Here is a 24,542-nt window from a genome sequence, read left to right as displayed (position 1 = left end):
TCCAGAGTCCTGTCAATGGTATCTCTCTGTACAGTGTACCTCCACTCACACACCAACCCAAGTTACAGGGCATAGGGGTAAAGAGAAAGCAGCCATAGCATAATTCGGATAGAGCAATTTATTTTAAAAACTTACAAATAAGTAGTACAAAAAGAGCAGATCGCCAGCCGGCAAGCGAGCGCCCATTCGTGACAAGGTGCGATGACGTCAGAGCGTCAACCTCCCGACGTACGTTTCGTCTATACCTGATGTCGTCTGGGGAAACCCAGACTTCGACGGAGAATTGTTGGGGGATTCTTCTCATCCTTTCACTAGACCTTTTTCTCCTTTCTTTCACCCACGGACTTCATCAATATGTATGCATTATTTGATGCGATCTGATGTTTTTGTGATATTTGCATACATTGGGTTTTATGCACTTTTCAATCAAAATTAGCGCAGTTTTTTCTTTGTTTTTGTTTACTTTGATGAGAGCCCATCACCAGAAACACCGATTCCTGAAAGTGTGAAGTGAATATACCAAGCAAACCAGAAGAAAAGGTAAACCAAAGCAAACCTTTGCAGGAGTCAGAACAAGAGGTAGAACTCACATTGCCTAAATCAAGTTCCCCACCAGATCCTGCTGAACTGCCTGAAGACAGAAGATCCACTCGGACTACAAAAGGCGATACCCCCCACAAGCTGTCATACACTGTCAAAACACACAGCATACTTGAACCAACATCCTGGGAAGGCATAGAAAAACTGACAAAACATGAAGCCAATAAATGGAGAAAGGCAGCAGTAGAAGAACTAAAGTAACTTCAAGAAAATAAAACCTGGACACTTACAGAGCTCCCTCCTAACCGCAAAACTATAGGAAGTAAGTGGACTTTCAAAGTAAAGTCAGATGCAGAAGGGAATAACCACAAATACAAAGCCAGACCAGTTGCCAAGGGTTACTCCCAGAAATTCAGTGAAGATTATGATAAAACATTCACTCCTGTCGTAAAACACTCCACCATCAGAGCGCTTTTTAGCATTGCAGCTGGGAAGGGCATGCAAGTGAAACACCTAGACATTAAAACTGCTTTCCTATATGGCGACATTAAGGAAGATCTCCACATGGAGCAACCACCAGGGTTTGAGCAAGGAGACAACCTTGTGTGTAAACTTCAGAAGAGCATCTACGGTCTTAAGCAACCTGCAAGGATATGGAATGAGAAAGTGAACAAAATATTTACCAGAGAGAGATTCTCAAGAAGTAAAGCAGACCCCTGTCTCTACTCCAAGAATCAAGAAAACAAATGGATATACATCCTTATCTATGTCAATGACATTGTAGCCTGTTTTGAACAAGAAGGGGATTACAATCAGATAGTTCACAAGCTGAAAGAAAATGTTGAAATCAAAGAACTTGGGAACATTAACTACTATCTGGGAATCCAAATAGAGAGAGAAGAAGATGGAAGTTATCTTCTTAACCAATCTCAGAAAATCTCAGAAAGCTTGGAAAAATTCCATTTGCAAGATGCAAAGGAAGTGAAAACTCCTATGGGACCAGACTATCAAAAGAGCAATGAAGCAGAAAACTTGCTACGCAAAAATGACATGTATTGCAGAGCAATCAGTAAGCTGCTATATGTTGCCACTGTGACAAGACCAGACATAGCCACAGCAGTGGGCATACTATGCAGGAAAGTTTCAGCTCCCTGTCAGCGTGACTGGAACACAATAAAAAGAGTGATGCAATACCTCAAAGGAACAGCTACCAGCAACATCAAATCTGAAATTGGTCGGACATGTGGATGCTGATTGGGCCAGGGACTGCACAGACTGCAAATCCACAAGTGGATTCATCTTCCAATATGGTGAAGGAACCATAAGTTGGTCTAGTCAAAAGCAAGCAACTGTCGCTCTGTCTTCAACTGAAGCAGAGTACATTGCAGCAGCTGCACTCACCAAGCCTTTGTCGAAGGAACGTCCAGAAGAGGCTGAATATAATTTCACAGAAATGAAGGAACATGCTGTTGAGAAGGGGTGTTTGAAGAACTAAAACAATTTTTCAGAAATAAAAAAATGATAATTGGCATATGCGTATGTATTCACCCCCCTTCGTTATGAAGCCCATAAAAAGCTCTGGTCCAACCAATTACCTTCAGAAGTCACATAATTAGTGAAATTATGTCCACCTGTGTCACATGATCTGTCATTACGTATACACACCTTTTTGAAAGGCCCCAGAGGCTGCAACACCTAAGCAAGGGGCACCACTAACCAAACACTGCCATGAAGACCAAGGAACTCTCCAAACAAGTAAGGAACAATGTTGTTGAGAAGTACAAGTCAGGGTTAGCTTATAAAAAATATCCAAATCTTTGATGATCCCTAGGAGCACCATCAAATGTAGCATAACCAAATGGAAAGAACATAGCACAACAGCCAACCTGCCAAGAGACGGCCGCCAAAACTTATGGATCGGGCAAGGAGGACATTAATCAGAGAGGCAGCACAGAGACCTAATGTACCCTGGAGGAGCTGCAGAGTTCCACAGCAGAGACTGGAGTATCTGTACATAGGATGACAATAAGCCGTACGCTCCATAGAATTGGGCTTTATGGCAGAGTGTCCAGAAGAAAGCCATTACTTTCAGCAAAGAACAAAATAGCACGTTTTGAGTTTGCGAAAAGGCATGTGGGAGACTCCCAAAATGTATGGAGGAAGGTGCTCTGGTCTGATCAGACTAAAATTGAACTTTTTAGCCATCAAAGAAAACGCTATGTCTGGTGCAAACCTAACACATCCCATCACCCAAAGAACACCATCCCCACAGTGAAACATGGTGGTGGCAGCATCATGCTGTGGGGATGTATTTCAGCAGTCGGGACTAGAAAACTGGTCAGAGTTGAGGGAAAGATGGATGTTGCTAAATACAGGGACCCTGTGTGTGATTTGAGGCTAGGAGGGAGGTTCATGTTTCAGCAGGACAATGACCCCAAACACACTGCTAAAGAAACACTTGAGTGGTTTAAGGGGAAACATGTAAATGTGCTGGAATGGTCTAGTCAAAGCCCAGACCTCAATCCAATAGAAAATCTGTGGTCAGACTTAAAGATTGCTGTTCACAAGTGCAAACCATCCAACTTGAAGGAGCTGGAGCAGTTTTGCAAGGAGGAATGGGCAAAAATCCCAGTGGTAAGATGTGGCAAGCTCATAGAGACTTATCCAAAGCGACTTGGAGCTGTGATAGCCGCAAAAGGTGGCTCGACAAAGTATTGACTTTAGGGTGAATAGTTATGCATATTGACTTTTTCTGTTATTTTGTCCCATTTGTTGTTTGCTTCACAATAAAAAAAAATCTTCAAAGTTGTGGGCATGTTCTGTAAATTAAATGATGCAAATCCTCAAACAATCCATGTTAATTCCAGGTTGTGAGGCAACAAAACACAAAAAAATGCCAAGAGGGGTGAATACTTTTGCAAGGCACTGTATATCCAGCACTTGGAAGTGTTTCTCTAGCTGGATCCTTTCAAACTTGTAACAACTATTCACTTAAGATATGTGGATAAATACATTGTTAGGTTTGCAGTGGGTTTTTTTGGAAACTATTTCTTTCCACTATGTAAAAATTATCATACTTTTTTTGTACAACAGGTATAATATATTATACGACAAAATTTATCACAAAAGTGAGTTTCACAAATCTAAAACAATTTGTTGGAATCTATTTCTATTCGGAGAAGACTATTACTGCAAGAAATATGCATGCTTCTATTGCTGACTTCCCACCCATTTCTGAAAACGATTCGTTTTCTGGTCAATCCTATTGCTTCAATACTTCTTGAGTCATTAGTCTGGTACAAGAAAAATCAGGGGTTCTGATTTAAATGTAGCACAGTTCAGTAATTTATGAAGAGCAAAAGCATTTTTAAATTGAGATCAGAAAAACTGTCTATTTATTTCTCTTTGTGCATGTTTAACTGAATTAAACTTTAACGGGACCATTCATGTAAACAATGTTTATTTTTCATACAGGCTGGTTTGGCTGTTATAATATGGGATGTTGGGGTTGGGTGGTAGCTCCATTTGGTACCATACCTGAAACTGATCACTAACATTGAAGATCTTGTAGTTGTCTGGAGAGTTGCCCACCTATTCTTCCCTCATCCGTTTTTTTTTTCTCACAGCTTTGCTCGCAGTTTGACCTTTATAGTGCAATTTCGTATTGTGTATGTTTTCTTCATCAACATTCATTCCTATAGGAAAACAGTACTGAAGCTGAACATGGAGCCCACCATGAATACAGCTTTCCAATAGCATGAGCAGTATAAGATGCCATTTTAGGGAGCAAGGCTGGTTGGGCCTGAGCAGGGCAACACAGAGAGGAACACTGGATCAGTTTTAAAGATGCATCTATCCTAGTGGGAGGCATTCGGGAAAGTGAGGTGTGAGGATAATGTGTTCTGATGTATTCCAAACTGAAGAGTTCCAAAAAGAAGAATGAGGAAGTAGTACTAAATACTGTTCCGGACTCATTTTCTCCAGAATTCGTAAATCAATAAAAAAAAATTGGTCAGATTCAAATCTCATGTAAAGGTTAGGCAGCAAAAGGAGGTGATACAGTTGACTAATCAGAGTCCCACTTAAGACACATTTGACAGAAAGCAGACAAATTTAGAAGGAAGGCGAAACCTTATCTAGCAGGATATTCAAATGACTGCTGATGACTGCCGGTGAGGCCCTGTCATAAATGGTCAAGTCATAAACAGTGCAGTGACACATCTGTAAATCTTTCTTTATCTAAAACAGAACTTTAATAAATCTCAACCTCTCAACTTTAATTTATATTCTATGACGGTTATGGTAATGGATTTATTGTCCAAAAAAGGTGCTTCATGTACTAGACAATACCAATCAGTTTGACACCAATTTATTTTTTTAGGTCCAGAAGGCTAATAAGACACTTTCTAACGTCTAAGCAAAATATTAATCAGATCTAAATCATCTGTGGTATCTAACAAATTTGTAATTTATTTCTAAAAATAATATGCTTGATTGATATATTGTAAAACCTTGTCAGATGGAAATATAGATGTATACAGGATAGGTGGCATTGGGGTGTGCCTGCTGAGCACAATAAAATACTCTCCAGAACACCCCTCAACCCTTTTATTGGGTACAGTTAGTTCTGTGGCACCTTATAGAGGGCCAAGAAAAACTTCCATGGATACTAAGAGGCATGTTTCTGAGGACCAATGATTTACAGTGGGGACAGAAAGTATTCAGACCCCCTTACATTTTTCACTCTTTGTTATATTGCAGCCATTTGCTAAAATCATTTAAGTTCATTTTTTTCCTCATTAATGTACACACAGCACCCCATATTGACAGAAAAACACAGAATTGTTGACATTTTTGCAGATTTATTAAAAAAGAAAAACTGAAATATCACATGGTCCTAAGTATTCAGACCCTTTGCTCAGTATTTAGTAGAAGCACCCTTTTGATCTAATACAGCCATGAGTCCTTTTGGGAAAGATGCAACAAGTTTTTTACACCTGGATTTGGGGATCCTCTGCCATTCCTCCTTGCAGATTCTCTCCAGTTCTGTTAGGTTGGATGGTAAACGTTGGTGGACAGCCATTTTTAGGTCTCTCCAGAGATGCTCAATTGGGTTTAAGTCAGGGCTCTGGCTGGGCCATTCAAGAACAGTCACGGAGTTGTTGTGAAGCCACTTCTTCGTTATTTTAGCTGTGTGCTTAGGGTCATTGTCTTGTTGGAAGGTAAACCTTCAGCCCAGTCTGAGGTCCTGAGCACTCTGGAGAAGGTTTTCATCCAGGATATCCCTGTACTTGGCCACATTCATCTTTCCCTCAATTGCAACCAGTCGTCCTGTCCCTGCAGCTGAAAAACACCCCCACAGCATGATGCTGCCACCACAATGCTTCACTGTTGGGACTGTATTAGACAGGTGATGAGCAGTGCCTGGTTTTCTCCACACATACCACTTAGAATTAAGGCCAAAAAGTTCTATCTTGGTCTCATCAGACCAAAGAATCTTATTTCTCACCATCTTGGAGTCCTTCCGGTGTTTTTTAGCAAACTCCATGCAGGCTTTTATGTGTCTTGCACTGAGGAGAGGCTTCCGTCGGGCCACTCTGCCATAAAGCCCCGACTGGTGGAGGGCTGCAGTAATGGTTGACTTTCTATAACCTTCTCCCATCTCCCGACTGCATCTCTGGAGCTCAGCCACAGTGATCTTTGGGTTCTTCTTTACCTCTCTCACCAAGGCTTTTCTTCCCCGATAGCTCAGTTTGGCCGGATGGCCAGCTCTAGGAAGGGTTCTGGTCGTCCCAAACATCTTCCATTTAAGGGTTATGGAGGCCACTGTACTCTGAGGAACCTTAAATGCAGCAGAAATTTTTTTGTAACCTTGGCTAGATCTGTGCCTTGCCACAATTCTGTCTCTGAGCTCCTCAGGCAGTTCCTTTGAACTCATGATTCTCATTTGCTCTGACATGCACTGTGAGCTGTAAGGTCTTATATAGACAGGTGTGTGGCTTTCCTAATCAAGTCCAATCAGTATAATCAAACACAGCTGGACTCAAATGAAGGTGTAGAACCATCTCAAGGATGATCAGAAGAAATGGACAGCACCTGACTTAAATATATGAGTGTCATAAAAAAAAGAGAAGGGGGTTCAACAAGGACCCCCTGAGCAGACTTTAGAGGCACAACAAACTTGAGAAAGCATAATCAAAATAACAATATAATCAATTTTATTCAATATAAATACATACAATACAAAGACATTGACAAAAGATATTAAAAAATCATCTATATAAAAAATATACATGATACAGGCCCCAATGTGTCTACGTGTTTCGTAAAGAAATTCTTCAGGACACATTCAGGATTCAGTAAATACACAAGAGGGTTTCACTTGTAAAGAGGCTTTCATAAGTTCAAAAATGGTAGTTCAAATTTATTCAAATATAGACGTCAAGGTCTTAGCAATAGAGGTGGATGACCATCGATTGTTTCCATTTACAACCAATCTCGGGGTTCAGTTCCAACGAGGAAGGGCCAATAAATAACCAATAATAAATAGTAGCACTGCAGCAACCATGGGGGGGCACCAATGAGCCCATAAACTGCTCAATGGTCCATGTGGAACCATGCAAATGCACTGGAGGAGCTTAAGATAGAATTGGATGTAGATCCCCAGGATATATATGAGTGTCGCAGCAAAGGGTCTGAATACTAATGCCGGCCAAAATCGTATCAAATAATTTTCGTACGAATTTCGCACCATTAGTGGGCTGCAACAACGGACGATTTTCGTGCGGCAATCAAATTTGAGGAATCGGGCATGTTGGAAATTTTTTGAAAAATGAACGATTTTCTAATCAATGATGGGAGAATCGTGCGAGAAATGTAATAAGAAAAGAACATTTATGGAGAGAAAAGAAGATTCCCGCCCACAAAAATTATTTTCTGTAGCAACATGAGGTGAAATTGAAGGCTCGGTCGGACGAATTTCGAAAATCAATGGTGGCATCATCGGATCACAAAAAGAATGAATGAATGAATATATATATAGGATTGGACTTTCTCTGCAAGCGATTGAACTCTGCACCAAACCCAAGATCCAACAGACCTCCAGTTAAGCATTTTTGCTTTTAAATCCTTTTATTTTTTGTTACTTATGTATTGTTTATGTTATTTATTGTATAATTTTTCTTTTATTTTCATTAATCACTTTTCTACTAGGGTATTTTTATTTTTTATTTTTAACATATGTTAAAAACTGAATTTTTTTTGCTATTAAAATAGCTTAAAGCGGGACTCTGGCCTGAAAAAGAAAATTAAAAGTCAGCAGCTACAAACACTGCAGCTGCTGACTTTAAATAAGTACTTACCTGTCCTGGGTGCCCGCGATGTCAGCCGCCCGAGGCCGACCCGTCCCTCGGCTCTCGGGTTCCGGCACCGCCATCCTAGGTAAGGGAAACGGGCAGTGGAGCCTTGCGGCTTCACTGTGAGTTTCCTACTGCGCACGAGCGAGCGGCGCGTCGCTCCGCTCTGTGAATGGCCCCATGGTGTTCTGGGAACACACACAGTTCCCAGAAGACAACGGGGCCACTCACCGAGGAGAAGAACACGCCGCGGAATAGGAAGAGGCAGGTTAGGAAGACTGCCTAGCAACAAGGATTTAGGTAAGTTTAAACATTTTTGTTTTTTCAAATGTTTTTTTTTTTCAGGGTGGCCCTCCACTTTAACCACCTCAATACAGGGCACTTTCACCTCCTTCCTGCCCAGGCCATTTTTCAGCTTCCAGCGCTGTCACATTTTGAATGACAATTGTACGATCAGGCAACACTGTACCCAAATTAATTATTTATATTTTTCTTCACACAAATAGAGCTTTCTTTTGGTGGTATTTAATCACTGCTGAGATTTTTATTTTTTACAAAAAAAAAAGAAGACCGAAAATATTGAAAAAAAAAGTTTTCTTAGTTTCTGTCAGTAAATTTTGTAAGTAATGTTCTCCTTCACTGATGTGCGCTGATGAGGTGGCACTGATGGGCACTGATAGGCTGCACTGATGGCCACTGATGAGGTGGCACTTATGGGCACTAATGAGGTGGCACTGATGAGGCGGCACTGGTGGGCACTGATAGGTGGCACTGGTGGGCACTGATAGGCAGCAGTGGTGGGCACTGATAGGCAGCACGGATAGGTAGCACTGATGGGCACTAATGGGAGGCATTGATGGGCAGCATTGATGAGCAGGCACTGATGGGCACTGAAAGGCTGCACTGACTGGTATTACTTATGAGCACTGATGGGCACTGATTGGCGCTGATGGCCATTGATTGGTGGCGCTGATGGGCACTGATTGGTGGCACTGATAGGCACTGATTGGTGGCACTGATGGGCACTGCTAGGGCTTTCCTGTAATCAGGGCACTGATGATCTCCCCTGCAAAGAGATGCCACTGATCGGCACTCCTCACCACACGCTCTGTCAGTGTGAGACGAGGAGAGCCGATTCAGGGCACTTCCTTGTTTACATGTGACCGGCTGTGATTGGACACAGCTGATCACATCGGATCTGGTGGACAGATTACTGGGAGGGGCTGGGGAAGACCCATTGGTTGGCACCAATGACAAAGTCAGAGGCAGATGTAGTGTCCTAAAGAATGATTTTAGGGACTTAAGAGCTAAATTGAGGAAAACGACCTCCAATGTAGTATTCTCAGGAATACTACAGGTACATCGAGCCACACCAGAAAGGCAGAGGGAGATTAGGGAAGTAAACAAGTGGCTGAAGAGCTGGTGTAGTAAGAAGGGGTTTGGGTTCCTGGAGGACTGGGCCGACTTCTCAGTCGATAACCGGTACTATAGAAGGGACGGACTGCACCTAAATGAGGAGGGTGCAGATCAGCTGGGAATGAAGATGGCCAAAAAGTTAGAGGGGTTTTTAAACTAGGCGATGGGGGGGAGAGTCCAAAGGTAGAGATAGTCAGCGTGGAACATGCTTTTTACAGAGATTGGGGTGGTGCCGTGTCCGTCCTAGCAACATAGCGTGACCTCTATCGCCACGCTGTGCGCCCCCGCGGGCGAAAGAGAGCGGACGTTCTGGTCGCTGTCATATGAAATTCACCCAGAACGAGAGCCGCACCATCATACCATCATTTGACGGTGGGCGGGCGACAACTGGTTAACCACTTCAGCCCCGGAAGGATTTACCCACTTCCTGACCAGAGCATTTTTTTGCGATTCGGCACTGCGTTGCTTTAGTTGACAATTACGCGGTCGTGCAACGTTGTACCCGAACAAAATTGATGTCCTTTTTTTACCACAAATTGAGCTTTCTTTTGGAGTTATTTGAGCACCTCTGCAGCTTTTATTTTTTGCGCTATAAACAAAAAAAGATCGACAATTTTGAAAAAAAGCAATATTTTTTACTTTTTACTATAATAAATATCCCCCAAAAATATATAAAAAACCATTTTTTTTCCTCAGTTTAGGCCGATATGTATTCTTCTACATATTTTTCACAATAAGCATATATTGATTGGTTTGCGCAAAAGTTATAGCGTCTACAAAATGGCGGCGATCTGCGGTTCTTATCGGGACTGCGACATAATGGATGACACTTTTGACACTATTTTGGGACCATTGTCATTTATACAGCGATCAGTGCTATAAATAGCCACTGATTACTGTATAAATGACACTGGCAGGGCAGGGGTTAAACACTAGGGGGCAATCAGGGGGTTAAGTGTGTCCTAGGGAGTGATTCTAACTGTGGGGGGGTGGGCTACCACTGACATGACAGCGATCACTGCTCCCGATGACAGGAAGCAGTAGATCCCCGTCATGTCACTAGGCAGAACAGGGAAATGCCTTGTTTACATCTCCCCATTCTGCCTCTCCATCTCACGATCACGGGATGTTGGCGAACATCGAGTTCGTGGGACCCGCAGGCACGCTCCCGCAGTGTGCAGCAGGTGCGTGTGCCCGCAAGTTCGCAAATTTAAAGCTACGTACAGGTACACCCATTTGCCTGTACGAGTCATTCTGCTGATATATTTGTGTGTGCGGCAGTCGGCAAGTGGTTAAACACCCAAACAATAAAATATTTTCTGAAAACAGAGGCCATGTAGAATAAAACAATAGCAGTTACAATTTTTATGCCAGATGATATTTGAACAAAAGGGTTTATCAAATGCATATTTATATGAAAAAATTTACTAAAATGAATTTTAGTACACACAAATACAATATAATACCCGTTTTTGATCAAATAAAAAATATAGGGTTGTATCAATTTAAAAATATATGGTTGTATCATGTAAACAGATACATAATTGCATGCACCTGTGAAATGGCAAAAGTTTATGGAAAACTGTGGTATCAAAAAATTTCCATAGGTAACACATTAAAAGCCCTTACAACCTATACATTTTTTAACCATGTTAACCATGAATTATGGTCCCAGAATTATTGCTCCCATTCTGATGTTTGCAATGTTTGCAGCAATACCCCACATGTGTAGCGCAATTTCTTTTTACTTGGCAAGTCTTGAATTTACATGCATGTGTGTGTAGGGGGGAGGGGTGCCGGTGACAAGGCCTCTTTATGGAGTTATCAGGAATTTACTAGAGACCAAATGTCTGCCCCATCATCCACAGCAGTTGAACGAATATTGTAAAGAGCCCCTTAATATATAATTGCTTTGTGCTAGTATTCCTTTAAATATATTGTTGCTCTGAAGTTAGAAGTAGGAGAGATGTTTCTATAGAGAAGTAAGGAAGTCTTGTTTTTAATATTGTGTTAACTACAAAACTAGCATCTGGACCAAAGTGATGTAAAGCCTGTGTATTGTTATAAAAGCTGTTATAAAAACTGTCTGAACATTGACAGGAGAGAAATGCTATGAATAACTATGTACATGGGGGATATGTTTAGCCTGGCTTGGATTGGTAATGACCCATGGGTGGGCTATATCTTGATGTATACTATAAATATGCGGTACACGGACCAATAAATTCAACAGTGTGTAGATCTTATCTCCGTTGGGTCATTATTTTGTATACATTGTTCCCTGCACAGATCTGGGTGTGGTGGAATAGAGGAATGCTGGCAAATAAGGTAAGGTAATGCAGACAGTAATAAGGTGAGAGCTAGGAATAGAGGTATATAATGACAAAGTATCCTATCAGCAGTTAATCAAGCACAGATGTTGTTTGTTTCACTTTTTACCCTGCTGCTGTCCAAAGGTAGCTCAGTTGCCCCTTCCTAATACAGTTATGGTTGAATCAGTAGCTGAAAATAAAGGGAAAAAAAATAATAAAAATGCAGCTGCCACATATAAGGATTATACAGTAAACTGTATTAATAAGTTAAAAAAACAAACAGGAACATGTGCAGGATTTAGTCTTACTTTAATATGAATAGGGTAAGTGTTGGTTTTCTTTAAATGGAATCCTTCAGAACAGAAAAATGGAAACTGCCATTTCTACTTTCAAGGTTTGCCTTGCAATGACAGCTTCCATATTTCTGACAGGTTAACTTTAATAAAAACTCCTCCAGGATCAGTAGGGGCAGCACAATGTATTCTCAAACAGATATCTTGACAAAATGTATTAAACCAAAATAGGTAAAACAAGTCAACTACATAAGATGAATACAAACAATATTTGTTCAAAGTTCAATGACTATAAAAATGGCATTCTTTGTATTAATATATACAGTATTATATTAAAAGGCAGTGGTTTTAGACAGTCCTAATAATATATAATAAAATGTGCTGTACAATTTGATAAAACACAATTATATTTCTTCGCATTATTCTTATATTTTAATCTATAACTTAAATTCATTGTAATGTAACAAATATCATTTAAAATATACAATGCTGTCTCGAGTGTTACTATTTGAAATAATGACTTAGCATTAAAAGTTTGTTTAATTGGCAATAGTGTGCCATTATTTTCCATCTTTTTGTCAGCTCATAATTAACTTTTTGTTTTGCATCATTTCATATAGTAATAGTGAAAGCCTGTAATTTTAAACATAAAGCGCACTCTCTATTTCAATAGAAATTAGTTCATTCTCTTGTTTCACTAACTGTGATAATGAATCATTTTGTACTGCAATCATTTTATACTGAGAATTTCCAGATGTGAATTAAGCAAATCTAAAATAAAATTGTTCTACACGTTTGACTGATTGTATGTTGTTTTTCAGTTACATTGAATCATAAGTTATTAATGGAGATATAAGAGCACAGCAATCCTCTTACCTATTGACAATGTATAAAGAAAAAAAAATAGAATGGAAAACCATATGAATTAAGTTATGATTTTGGTTACCAATGGAGTATAAAACAATAATTATTAGTGCAACTATGCAAAGGTATATAAAAAGAATTAAACACAAATGTAAAAGGTTACTGTATATGCACGGCCTGCTTCCTATACCACTAATGCATATCATGTTCAAACGCAAAATAGAAATTTGGAAAGACTCAAGTCCTCACAAAGACAACAGTTAAAAATGTGGGCAATTAAAGAGGAAGTAAAGGCAGGGAAAAAAAACACACCCTGTAAGGCAAAGGCATAATGAGCTAGTATGCTATGCATAGCATACTAGCTCATTATGAATAACTTACCTGAGATGGAAACCCCTGAAGCGACCATCGTTCTTCTCCTTAATCGCCGCCATCTATCCCGGAGTGACTTACGGGTATCGCGGCTTCGGTGCTGTGACTGGCCGGAGCCACGATTACGTCACTCCCGTGCATGCGCGAGGGAGCTGCCACTAATGGCATGATCGCCGTTATCAGCGGCATGCTCAGTGCGCCTGTGCGCCGCTGTCTATGGCACATGCGCCGTAGACATGGGTGCCAGTCTTTTGCAAATATCTCCTAAACCATGTAGGTTTAGGAGATATTTGTTGCACCTACAGGTAAGCCTTAATCTAGGCTTACCTGTAGGTAAAAGTGGTCCCAGAGGGTTTACAACCACTTTAATCAAAGCACTAGATATATTCAGTTACTCACTTCCAAATTCTCCACCACAATTACAGTATATTGATACTATCTGTACTCAAATCAAAGCAATAGTTGGCCAGTTTTCTCCAGTATACCACTTTAAGATTAAATTCTAAGCATCTACACTATGTCAGTATAAACAATGACATTACTTAAAAAAAAAAGTATGGAATTTTTTTTTTTTTAATCTTACTTGCCTAAGGTGGATGCTGCATATGTCCCCCTGCAGCTTTAAGGCTGAGAACCAAGCGATCAAACACCTCCAATCGCTTAGTTCTCAGAGCTCCCTGAGCAGAGAGCTGGTGACTGTCAGTCACCACTGTCTGCTCTGCTCTGCACTTCTGTGATCCACAGGAGAAGTACAGCCAACTAGTTTTGGCTGTACTTCTCCTTTAACATCCACTGACAACATGTAAAAGGACAGGAATGAAAAGTAACAATAAATGTGATATTATGGTAAATTCTTTTTTATTTTAGTTTTGGAGAACTAGGAGGGTTAGTCACTGATGTCTGTACTCCCATTGGGGAGATTCACCCTCTCTAACTGTCCTGATCATCAATGTCATAGGAAAAAAGTGAGGTTAAAACTAAACTTTTGAGTTTACACCAGAACAGGAATAGATGTGAAAAGTGAAATTTTCCAATGGGGACATGTGTTCCTGTGAAAACTTGTTCCTGTCTTAAATGGGAAAATCACATTGTAAACATATCTTTTCACTTCTTGTTGAGCCTACAGGACAGATTGAAGGAACAGCTCCCTAAATAAATGACACAGATGACAGAAATACAGTGGTATTAACCCTCCCTCTATCCAAAATGAAAAAACAATCTTAGCTTAGAAATACTTTAATTTTCTAGTAGCCAAAAAGACAAACAAAAGAAGACCTGCAATGTTTTGCAGTTTCTGCACCACATATTAAAGTGATAGTAAACTTAAAGTGATCCTAAAAATGTTTTTTACCTTAATGCATTCCTTGCATTAAGATAAAAAAAATATTTTATATTGCTCTGTCCTCCTTCTTCTCTGTGTGAAGGGGAAGAGAGGGGAGAAGAGAGGCAGCTGCCTCTCTTCTCCCCTCTTTCTCTTCACACAGGGACTCGAACAGCCACTGGCTCCTGCCCAAACTGCTCTTCATATTTAGGATGCAACTTTAAAAGTAAATATATGCAGATGTATTATTTTACTTGAAACTTATGTACAGTATTTATTTCCCTGCTATATTCCTAATAATTGTATTTGCTTTTCTCCGCTTAACTTCCTGTTATCCATTATTCTTTAGGCTTAATGTACACAAGACGTTTTGAAACCTTTCTCAAACTATTTAACTTGACAGACAGTAACCCACGTTTAAAAACGTCTGTTTTGCCGCGTTTGCATGTCACGTTTAGCCGCTTTTGCTCTTAAAAGTGTTTTTTTTAAACGTAACACAACTAAATGCGAGTTACTGTGTTTACATGCATTTACAAGCTGTTACAGGCATTTGGCATTTCAAATGCCTCTAGACATCCGTCCTGAATGCATTTTTTTACATTTACAAAAAATGCTTCTAAACTCAACTGCCTATAACCGACTACAAATGACCCTGTGTACATGTACTGATAAGACATCATAGAGGAGAGTTCAGGAGCAGCTGGAAAAAAAATGCTCAACTGCTCCTAAACATCTGTTTACCAGCAGCAGTGTATATGGAGCCTTAGTGTCTTCCTGCTCTGTTCTACCAACTATATTTCATGTAAAGTATGGCTGGAAATACTACTCCCACAATCATAGTGCATATGCTTGAATTTGTTAACCTTACATAGTTACATAGTTACATAGTAGGTGAGGTTGAAAAAAGACACAAGTCCATCAAGTCCAACCTATGTATGTGATTATGTGTCAGTATTACATTGTATATCCCTGTATGTTGCGGTCATTCAGGTGCTTATCTAATAGTTTCTTGAAGCTATCAATGCCCCCCGCTGAGACCACCGCCTGTGGAAGGGAATTCCACATCCTTGCTGCTCTTACAGTAAAAAACCCTCTATGTAGTTTAAGGTTAAACCTCTTTTCTTCTAATTTTAATGAGTGGCCACGAGTCTTGTTAAACTCCCTTCTGCAAAAAAGTTCCCTATTGTGGGGTCACCAGTATAGTATTTGTATATTGAAATCATATCCCCTCTCAAGCGTCTCTTCTCCAGAGAGAATAAGTTCAGTTTCCTCATAATTAATATCCTCCAGACCCTTTATTAGCTTTATTGCCCTTCTTTGTACTCACTCCATTTCCAGTACATCCTTCCAGAGGACTGGTGCCCAGAACTGGACAGCATACTCTAGGTGCGGCCAGACCAGAGTCTTGTAGAGTGGGAGAATTATCGTTTTATCTCTGGAATTAATCCCCTTTTTAATTCATGCCAATATTCTGTTTGCTTTGTTAGCAGCAGCTTGGCATTGCATGCCATTGCTGAGCCTATCATCTACTAGGACCCCCAAGTCCTTTTCCATCCTAGATTCCCCCAGAGGTTCTCCCCCCAGTGTATAGATTGCATTCATATTTTTGCCACCCAAATGCATTAATTTACATTTTTCTACATTGAACCACATTAGCCATGTAGTTGCCCACCCCATTAATTTGTTCAGATCTTTTTGCAAGGTTTCCACATCCTGCGGAGAAGTTATTGCCCTGCTTAGCTTAGTATTGTCCGCAAACACAGAGGTTGAACTATTTACCCCATCCTCCATGTCATTTATGAACAAATTAAATAGGATTGGTCCCAGCACAGAACCCTGTGGGACCCCACTACCCACCCCTGACCATTCCGAGTACTCCCCATTTATCACTACCCTCTGAACTCGTCCTTATAGCCAGTTTTCAATCCATGTACTCACCCTATGATCCATGCCAACGGACCTTATTTTGTACAGTAAACCTTTATGGGGGACTGTGTCAAATGCTTTTGCAAAATCCAGATACACTGCATCTACGGGCCTTTCTTTATCTAGATGGCAACTCACCTCCTTAAATTTCATCTGCTTTTTAGTGTTTTTTAAATGTTACGATTTTGTAAAAATGAATCATATCACTGCCACTATCCTGCTGAGTTTTTGAATAACCCTTTTTTCTGCCAGAGCCTGTTCTCCTTTATATGCCAGTATCCAGTCTGTGTGGACAATGTGACCATTTGCTGGTTTGGCAGAATCCAAAAGCAGCTTAACTCCTCAAAAAAACACAGAAATTTTATTCAATGCAATTTTACTTCAGATGAGTAGTCTAGCTGTAATGTGTGCCATGTGCCTCACTTATGATTTATATGATTTCATAGATTTGGTATGGTGTATGTGTAGGGGGGGTTGTTTGTTTTCACTTAGGGGGATCAGACATCTTGTTACTGTAAGAATATGTGCCAACAGTTTTTTTTTCCACACCTCTGATTGGGAGTCTTAGGAGATGTGTCAAGGGTTTCAATCGTATTGAGGTTTCAGTTAGTTTACAAAATAGGGAAAGAGGGTGGATTGAAATAAGAACAAGTTTGTGAACATCCCTAAAGAAAAAATCATTTACGCTGTGTTGGTAGTGCAAATGTTATATAGAGTGATCAGACTTTCTTGCAAATGACTGTGTAAGATGATATAATGGCCATCAGGATCAATTTTTGATTGAGAAAGGTTAAAAGAAATGTCCCTATGAAAAAGTAAAAAAAGCAGGCGACCCCTGCTAATATACTATTTGGGGCTGTATAAACTAGAGGGTAATATTTAGCAGCAACCGTGAAGGTGCTTGTGTCCTATCAAGGTACATTTCTTGGAGCAATATCATCAGGTTACTAAAACTGGAGGATGCAAAATCTGGTGCAGCTTGGCATAGAAACCAATCAGCTTCCAGATTTTTTTGTGAAAGCTTCATTGAGCAAGCTGAAGTTAGAAGCTGATTGGCTACCATGTGCAGCTGCACCAGATTTTGCACTCTCCAGTTTTAGAAAATCAACCCCTATGCCTGCTTTCTGTCGGCCAACATTTTTTGACATAAAGCTAGCCATGGTGGTGTAGTGAGGGTGAAATAGGTATTACCACATCCTAATTCTGCGGTGCTCCTTATATTGTTCTTTCGGGCAAATGCGTTTTGACTGACTTGTTCCTTCGCTGATCTTTTAGTGAATCAACCTGCTAGTGTATGCAACTGACTATGTCTGTATTTAAACTTACTGACAAGCAGCCCATAGATGATACAGTTTTTTTTTACATTCAACCAGTGGGTTGAGCAAAAAAAAAAAAACTGACTCAATTTCCCCATTCACACACTCGATGAGAATGGGGGAATCCTCCCCACAGGGTTTTTGTATTCTGACAGCAAGAAGACTTCCCCGCCATCAGAATACACTAATCAGCGATGCCAGCTATAGTCAGCAGCACTGATTGAGCTGGGAAAATCCGACAGGGCAGTTGTACAGAAATCGATCAGTAGATTGATTTCTGTACAACCTCCCTGCCCATACATGGATGGAAATTCAGCTGGTCCATGCTGAATCTGCTAAATTTCTATCCATGGGTGGTTGGCTTAACTCTGTGTACAGCAGACTGGGAAGGCATTCAGACAATCTAAGCTGTATCTCTATTTACAGTGTATTTCACAGTAGTGAAGAAATATATATGAAAGTCGCAAAGGGAACAAAAAATGAATTAGATCAATTAAATCATATACAATGTGTATCTAATTATTAAACTGCACAATAAAATGAACCATCAGAAATTTCCATAATAAACATATGTGATCAAATCTTATTGTGTCTACTCCAACACCATGAATAATAAAGTGCAAACGTGCTTCAATAAACTTGCTTAAAGTGCTTCACCCGAAGTGATAACAAAATGTGCTCACCAGATTGCCTCGGCCACAAAGTGACCACAAAGCATGACTTTTAGGAAGGAATCATTAATTCAGTGCTGTATCTCCTTCACGTATCCCATTCCAATCAAGCAATCATTTATGGAGATAGCTGAATCCCAATCCATTATGCAGGTAATGAATGTAGGTATCTTCACCTTATAATATCTCCCCACTGCATAGATCAACTTGCATCAAGTATGTCTGTGAAAAAGCTCCACAACAAAGAGCCACAGAAGGCAGGATATAGTATAATACCGCTTATGTTTTATTGCTCAAAAATAGCACTTACATAGTCCAGCATGGGATCACAAACAATCCGCTGAAGGGGAAGCAGAAGCCGGTCCAACGCCAGTATAAAACTAGCAATATGTGCATCTCAGCTGTGCAGACAAAAATATAGAGCTCCTGTGGTTGTTTGTGTCAGGCCTCGCTTCTATGCATTTCACGCTAAAGCACGCGTCATCAGGAAGTCATTTCACAGTAGTGTCATTCTAACATAGTGAATATGTATATGGGGGGGTCTTTTTCAAATGTTGCTTTATTCAAGTTATATACCTCCTGAGACCTAGTTTGTATGGAGAATATGGTAGCTGGTTGACTGAAATTCTCAGACAGTTTAACTCAACAAAAAGGCACACAAGTAAAATGTAAAATAGTTTAATCTAGCCTTGAGATATACAGAGGATATTTTTCTGGGTTTCTTGCAGGTATAAAGTCATTTAATTTCCATTATCTTTGAACTGCATGGTTTATTAAGGTGGGTAAAGTAGAGGATCCTGACCCCACCCTCACTTGGCCTTATATGATTCCTGGTTATCCATCTGCCATAATTGTTATGTGCACAATTAAATATTAAACAAGAGTTTATGTAATTATATTCATTTTAAAATGTTTGAGAAGCAGCTTTCAGATTCAGAATTCAGATTCAGAATACTTTATTAATCCCAAAGGGAAATTATATTAACGTTTACAATTGCATGGGCATCACTCCAAAATCCTCCTGTCAAGTCCTGTACAATTCTTAAATAGCTCAATTGTAAAAAAAAAAAAAAAAAAAAAAAAGAGAGAAATTAATTATTTAAAAAACTGTTGCCTAAATGTATCTATCAAAAATCTGGACAATATAGAGGCATTTGTAAATGATGCCATGTGTTTAGCTGTGTTATTTTTTATTCTTTATTATTAGCAAGTCTTTATGCAAATTGTCTTTATTTAGAAAGTGTGTTACAATGAACACATACAGATATGGAACACATTAACACAAAAAACACATAAATAACACTGTATATTTGTTCATTACAAACTGCATGTTTTCAGTGCCTGAACAACAAAGCTACGGTATATTTAACAGAATGTATAGTGTTTTGTAAAAATGTTTTTTAATTATATTCAGGACTAAAAAAAATCTTTAAAAAATTTCTCATTTTGAAGTAGAAGCAGCAAGAATTCATAGGACACCTACTAGTTAGTAGAAAAAAAGCTTTTTTTTATATTATCAAGTAATTGTACAAAGGCATATTGGGGAAAAATCAAAGTGACAGTTCAATACAACAGTGCATGCAGTTGGCTAAGACCACATGTGAATACAGTAGTAACAAGAGCAACATTAAATTCTGAAAACTGAAGAGTGAGCACAATCCCTGTACTGCAACAGTAACAGGCATAGAAATCATGTTCAAGGCCCTGAGAGTGTCTAGAATCCTTTGAAATTGTGTTTGTGCTTGACCCAAGTGGTCAACAATATGTGTTGGATTTAATTAAGTAAGCTAGAAGTTTACCTACCTTAATATCAATCTAAAAGTTTTAGGCTCGGGGACAAGGCTGCGACATGGTGGCGTAAAGATGTGCAGTGCCTGAGCTCCGCACTTGCCACCTCAAAGGAAGAGCTCTCGATTTCTGCCCACACAATCCATGTCCAAACATGGACTGAAGCAGCGGGAGAATTGCTGAACACAACCCACCACCATCCACAATTTTTTCACCCCAGGAATGCCGCGCACTCGTTCTGCCTCCCGAGACAACATGGTGCCAGGCACCGCCACGAGTGACAGTGTGGCACCTCCAACAGAAATGCAGCTAGGTAGGCAGCCATACACAGCTTCCCCTTGCTGCTGATAGGGCTCCATCCCGTAAGGGTTACAGTCTCTCAGACATACCAGCCTTGCTCAGGGAAGATGTGCCTGCTAGCTCTATACAGCCTAGCATGTCGGTTACTTACACAGACAATGGTGCTGTAGCTGTCCCTGCTTCTCCTGCTATATTATCTCCTGTTGAAATGTCAGCTATCATGTTGTATCTCCCCATGAGACAGGATATGGAAACCATTGCAGCTAGGATGGTTTCATCCCTGTGTCAGGATTTCACTACAGTGACCCAAAATGTGCAGGCTCCTGAAGTTACTGTGAGTTCTCTCTCTACTGACCGAGATGCCATTATGCAAAGGTTAAACACCTTGGAAAACTTGCATAAACACCAGCAGGCTGCTATGACCCATTTACAGCATGATGACCCAAAGAATCGCCATAGGCGAAATAATATTAAGCTACACGGTATCCCAGAGGCCATTAGACCATCGGACTTATGGAACACTGTTATTGGTATCTTTAATGATATCTTGGGCAGGCCCGCCTCATCGCCTATTGAAATGGATAGGGTGCAGAGTTAATGTCCCTGGCGGTGGCGAATGCACCCAACCAAGAGATGTACTATGCAGGGTACATTTTATCCTTATGATAGAGGCGATCATGTGGAATTCTTGGAATAGGGGCCCCGTTCAATTTGATGGTACAACTATCCACCTCCTTCCGGATCTATCTTGCAGAACAATCTACATGGGGCGCCAAGTGAAACCTCTGCTGGATAAAATTAGGGACTGTGGTGGCACTTATGTCTGGAACTACCCTTTTGGTCTCACTATTCGCCTTCACAATGACAGTATCTTTTTGAATGACCATAGGCAACTGTCGGAGGTTTTTCCATTTTCTTGACATTGCACCCATCGACCTGCCTGATTGGTTAGCGCTGGATAATGTTCCCCCTGGTCCTCCACTCCCACAGCACAGGCAACTTAGGTCCTCTACCAGAAACAACTCCAGTCCGCAATCTACTGGCCCATTCTTTAGAAAGCTGTAATTTGTTCTACGCTGTCTTCACTGCAATAATGCTACTCCTATTACACTGTTTCTGGCGTTTTTGTGCCTGGTACCATGTTGTCAGCTATAACCACTCACCATGGATGTTTTAATTTCAATGATTGCTGTGGGCCCCGGACAGGGCAGGACTTAGGGTGGTCACTTTCGGGCCCTACCCTTCTATACATATGCACAGCTCTATAAAATAGAAATAGAAAAGGACAAGGTCTGCCAGACTCAGTGCAGTATTAAAGAACTTCTGTTTAATTGGACAAGACAAAACAGCCAAATGGAATTTTAACCACTTCAGCCCCGGAAGGATTTACCCCCTTCCTGACCAGAGCACTTTTTACAATTTGGCACTGCATCGCTTTAACTGCTAATTGCGCGGTCATGCAATGCTGTACCCAAACAAAATTTGCGTCCTTTTCTTCCCACAAATAGAGCTTTCTTTTGGTGGTATTTGATCACCTCTGCCGTTTTTATTTTTTGCGCTATAAATGGAAAAAGACCAAAAATTTTGAAAAAAAATGATATTTTCTACTTTTTGTTATAAAAAAAATCCAATAAACTCAATTTTAGTCATACATTTAGGCCAAAATGTATTCGGCCACATGTCTTTGGTAAAAAAAATGTCAATAAGTGTATATTTATTGGTTTGCGCAAAAGTTATAGCGTCTACAAGCTAGGGTACATTTTCTGGAATTTACACAGCTTTTACAGTAGTTTATGACTGCCTATGTCATTTCTTGAGGTGCTAAAATGACAGGGCAGTACAAAACTCTCCCAAATGACCCCATTTTGGAAAGTAGACACCCCAAGGAAATTGCTGAGAGGCATGTTGAGCCCATTGAATATTAATTTTTTTTGTCCAAAGTGATTGAATAATGACAAAAAAAAAATTACAAAAAGTTGTCACTAAATGATATATTGCTCACACAGGCCATGGGCATATGTGGAATTGCACCCCAAAATACATTCAGCTGCTTCTCTTGAGTACGGGGATACCACATGTGTGGGACTTTTTGGGAGCCTAGCCGCGTACGGGGCCCCAAAAACCAATCACCGCCTTCAGGATTTCTAATGCCGCGTACACACGGTCGGACTTTTCGGCTACAAAAGTCCGACAGCCTGTCTGACAGACTTCCGACGGACTTTTGTCAGACTTTTGGCGGACTTTTGGCGGACTTGCGGCAGACTTTCTTACGAACGGACTTGCCTACATACGATCACACAAAAGTCCGAAGGATTCGTACGTGATGACGTACACTGGACTAAAATAAGGAAGTTGATAGCCAGTAGCCAATAGCTGCCCTAGCGTGGGTTTTTGTCCGTTGGACTAGCACACAGACGAGCGGATTTCTGGGTCCGGCGTAGTTACGACGTAAAGATTTAAAGCATGTTTCAAATCTAAAGTCCGTCAGATTTGAGGCTGGAAAAGTCTGCTGAAAGTCCGCTGAAAGTCCGGGGAAGCCCACACACGATCGGATTGCCAGCCTGCTTTAGTTCGTCGGCGTCCGTCGGACTTTTATAGACGAAAAGTCCGACAGTGTGTACGCGGCATAATGGCGTAAATTTTTGATTTCACTCCTCACTACAAGCTATTTGCTGAGAGGCATGTTGAGTCCATGGAATATTTTATATTTTGACACAAGTTGCGGGAAAGTGACAAATTTTTTTTTTTTTTTTGCACAAAGTTGTCACTAAATGATATATTGCTCACACAGGCCATGGGCATATGTGGAATTGCACCCCAAAATACATTTAGCTGCTTCTCCTGAGTATGGGGATACCACATGTGTGGGACTTTTTGGGAGCCTAGCCGCGTACGGGGCCCCAAAAATCAATCTCTGCCTTCAGGATTTCTAAGGGTGTAAATTTTTGATTTCACTCTTCACTGCCTATCACAGTTTCGGAGGCCATGGAATGCCCAGGTGGCACAAACCCCCCCCCCCAAATGACCCCATTTTGGAAAGTAGACACCCCCATTTTGCAGCTCTCATTTGTTTTTGAAAATGAAGAAAGACAAGAAAAAACTTTTTTTTTTTTCTTTTTTCAATTTTCAAAACTTTGTGACAAAAAGTGAGGTTTGCAAAATACTCACTATACCTCTCAGCAAATAGTTTGGGGTGTCTACTTTCCAAAATAGGGTCATTTGGGGGGGTGGGGGGTTGTGCCACCTGGGCATTCCATTGCCTCCGAAACTGTGATAGGCAGTGAAGAGTGAAATCAAAAATTTACGCCCTTAGAAAACCTGAAGGTGGTGCTTGGATTTCGGGGTCCCGTACGCGGCTAGGCTCCCAAAAAGTCTCACACATGTGGTATCCCCGTACTCAGGAGAAGCAACAGAATGTATTTTGGGGTGTATGTGTTCACATATTCCCATGGCATGTTTGAGCAATATATCATTTAGTGACAACTTTGTGCAAAAAAAAAAATTTGTCTCTTTCCCGCAACTTGTGTCACAATATAAAATATTCCATGGACTCGACATGCCTCTCAGCAAATAGCTTGGGGTGTCTACCTTCCAAAATGGGGTCATTTGGGGGGTTTTGAACTGTCCTGGTATTTTATGCACAACATTTAGAAGCTTATGTCACACATCACCCACTCTTCTAACCACTTGAAGACAAAGCCCTTTCTGACACTTTTTGTTTACATGAAAAAATTATTTTTTTTGCAAGAAAATTACTTTGAACCCCCAAACATTATATATTTTTTTAAAACAAATGCCCTACAGATTAAAATGGTGGGTGTTTCATTTTAATGCACTAAAACACACTATATTGCCCAAATGTTTGATGAAATAAAAAAGATGATCTTAGGCCGAGTGCATGGATACCAAACATGACATGCTTTAAAATTGCGCACAAACATGCAGTGGCAACAAATAAATACATTTTTAAAAGCCTTTAAAAGCCTTTACAGGATACCACTTTAGATTTACAGAGGAGGTCTACTGCTAAATTACTGCCCTCGATCAGATCCTTCGCGGTGATACCTC

Source organism: Aquarana catesbeiana, linkage group LG05 (genome assembly GCF_042186555.1).
Source record: "Aquarana catesbeiana isolate 2022-GZ linkage group LG05, ASM4218655v1, whole genome shotgun sequence".
NCBI lineage: Eukaryota > Metazoa > Chordata > Amphibia > Anura > Ranidae > Aquarana > Aquarana catesbeiana.
Note: the sequence above shows the minus strand (reverse complement) of the source record.